Here is a 3,241-nt window from a genome sequence, read left to right as displayed (position 1 = left end):
GCTCTTGCTGCACCTCGCCCACCCGAGCCTCGTGCTTCTCTCGCTCGGTGCGCTCCTTGGCCGCTTTATCTTCGGCCTCAGACAACGCTTGCTTTAGGGTCGCCACTTCGGTCGCGGCCCCTGGCAAATTCATCATAATCCTGTCATTTTGCAATCGCATTCTTTTTATACATATCTATAGACAGTGTATTACTTACCCTTGTTCTCCTCGAGCTACCTCTTGGCAAGGCCGAGCCCTTTCTTGGACCCCTCGAAGTCCTGCTTCAGTACGACAACCTCCGCAGTCAGTGCGGCGGACGCCAGCAGCGAGGCCTGCATACGCATATTGACATACTTATAGTAGATTCCTATGATATTAATTGATCCTCTGTTTGGCTTTTCTTTGTGAACACTGAACAAAGCATCAGGGGCTACTGTCTATGCGGTAATATTTTTCCTATATTTAAAAAAACACTTACCTCAAAGCCTGTTAGAAGGCTGGCACAGGCTTCAGTGAATCCGCTCTTGGCGGACTGAACCTTCTGGACCACCGCACTCATAATAGTACGGTGCTCCTCGTCGATGGAAGCGCTGCGAAGCGCTTCCAGTAGATTGTCCGGCGCCTCTGGATGGACAGAGGTCACCGGGACAGGCGTCTTGCCCCTCTTGGAAGGAGGCCGCCTGCCCGAGCCCGAAACCACTGGAGGTTCCGGCGCGGTGTTCGGCTGAGGGCCGAACTCGGAGCTCTCAGGGGCCCCGTCCACTCGGCTCCCGGAGTCGGGAAGGTCGCCTTGAGGCGCCTCCGAGACTGTCTCCCCTCGTCCCGGTGCCTCTTGAGACAGCACCTCGGTGTCGTTAGCAGGATGAGGGGAGGTGGCGGTCAAGACTGGATCGCTATCCATGTCCGACGAGCCCAGGGAGCCGTCCGATGATACATCAATACTGGCTCGTGGCGGCCTGCATAATTATGTTCGGCGTTAGGGAAAGCAATGCGACAAAGGAATGCTATGAGTTACTCTGGTATCCGAATACTTACGATCTCCCCAGGGGCTTGGCCCAGGGCAACCACTCGTCTTCGCCTTCGTCGGCGGTGGTGGAACTGTCCGGAAGGAGAGTCCTTCCCTTCTCGGACCCTTCGCCCCCCAGTTGGGGCGACCTTCCTTTTCTTATCTCCCCCAGCTGGAGGGGGAGCATCTTCTTCTTCTTCCTCGTCTTTGGGGGAGGAGTGCGCCGCAGAGTCATCGGACGGAGAGTCCAACGACGCCTGGCGTCGGGAACTCTTTCGGGTTCCCTTGGCCTTCTTGGTCTTCTCCGGCACCGTATAAGGAGCCGGAGTCAGCATCTTCGCCAGAAGAGCGTCCGCTGGGCCTTCGGGCAAAGGAGCCAGACAGTCGATCTGTCCGGCCGTCTCCTGCCAGTCCTGTCAAAGGTACGGGAGTTTAGATCCCGCATGGAGTCAATCTATAAAAGATAAGTATCCTATGAAAGGTAAAGCAGCTTACCGCAATGGCCTGGCGCTTCGCGCTGAATCCGCGATCCTCAGTAATGGGAGGAGGGACCTCGGCACTTTTGAACAGCACCCTCCAGGCATCTTCGTGAGTTGTGTCAAAGAGCCTGTTCAGAGTTCGGTGCTGCGCGGGGTCAAACTCCCATAAGTTGAAGTCCCGTTGTTGGCACGAGATGATCCGGCGGTGGAGCATGACCTGGACTACGTTGACGAGTTTGAGCTTCTTGCTCACCATGTTTTGAATACATGTTTGGAGCCCGGTCAGCTCTCCCGAACTACCCTAGGACAGGCCCTTCTCTTTCCAGGAGGTAAGCCGCATGGGGATGCCAGATCGGAACTCGGGGGCCACTGCCCATGCAGGGTCACGCGGCTCGGTGATGTAGAACCACCCCGATTGCCACCCCTTTATGGTTTCCCCAAAGGAGCCCTCAAGCCATGTAACATTGGGCATCTTGCCCAGGGTGGCGCCTCCGCACTCCGCCTGGAGGCCGCCCACAACCTTCAGTTTGACATTGAAGGTCTTCAACCATAAGCGGAAGTGGGGCTTGATGCGGAGGAAGGCCTCGCACACGACGATAAACGCCGAGATATTGAGGATGAAATTCGGGGCTAGATCATGGAAATCCAGGCCGTAGTAGAACATGAGCCCCCGGATGAATGGGTGGAGAGGGAATCCCAGCCCGCGGAGGAAATGGGTAAGGAACACTACCCTCTCATGGGGCCCGGGGGTGGGGATGAGCTGCCCCTCATCTGGGAGCCGGTGCGCGATGTCGTCGGCCAGGTATCCGGCTCTCCTCAGCTTCTTGATGTCACCCTCTGTGACGGAGGAGACCATCCACCTACCTCCTGCTCCGGACATGGTGGGGGAAGGTTGAGGTGGGAAGTGCGGACTTGGGCGCTAGAGCTCGAGTGTGCGAAAATAGATGAGCAAAGGAGGAAGAAGGCGTGGATGAAAAGGTGAATCCTTATCCCTTTATATGGGCGGATGAAACTAAGCGTCCCTACTAGCCTAGTAAAACTCGCTCGTCCCCCAAGCGCCGTAATCAATGGCGCGGTTGGGTTACCCACACCCGTATTGATGAGAATCCCGTGATAAGGGGACACGATCTTTGTTTTGACAAGACGTGTCAAAAAACTGCCTCGCGTTATGTACGGGGCTAGTTAAAGGAAACGGTTCGAATAATCACCGGGCCATGACATAACGTCATGCTGCCAAAATAAGTCAGCAAATTAGATTTGCGAAAATATTATTCTCTCTACGGTGGTATGTGGAACTTATTTTGCAGGGTCGGACACTATCCTTGTATTCAAATTCTTCCGTGGTGTATTCGGAGGAGGAACCCGCCTTGCAATGCCGAAGACAATACTGCGCGCCGGACTCATCGTCATTGAAGCCTGGTTCAGGGGCTACTGAGGGAGTCCTGGATTAGGGGGTTTCCGGATAGCCGGACTATATCCTTTGGCCGGACTGTTAGAATATGAAGATACAAGATTAAAGACTTCGTCCCATGTCCGGATGGGACTTTCCTTGGCGTGGAAGGCAAGCTTGGCAATACGGATATGTAGATCTCCTCCCATTGTAACCGACTCTGTGTAACCCTAGCCCTCTTCGGTGTCTATATAAACCGGAGGGTTTTAGTCCATAGGACGAACAGACAATCATACCATAGGCTAGCTTCTAGGGTTTAGCCTCTCTGATCTCATGGTAGATCTACTCTTGTACTACCCATATCATCAATATTAATCAAGCAGGAC

Source organism: Triticum urartu, chromosome 2, assembly GCF_003073215.2.
Source record: "Triticum urartu cultivar G1812 chromosome 2, Tu2.1, whole genome shotgun sequence".
Lineage (NCBI taxonomy): Eukaryota > Viridiplantae > Streptophyta > Magnoliopsida > Poales > Poaceae > Triticum > Triticum urartu.
This window is presented reverse-complemented; position numbering follows the sequence as displayed.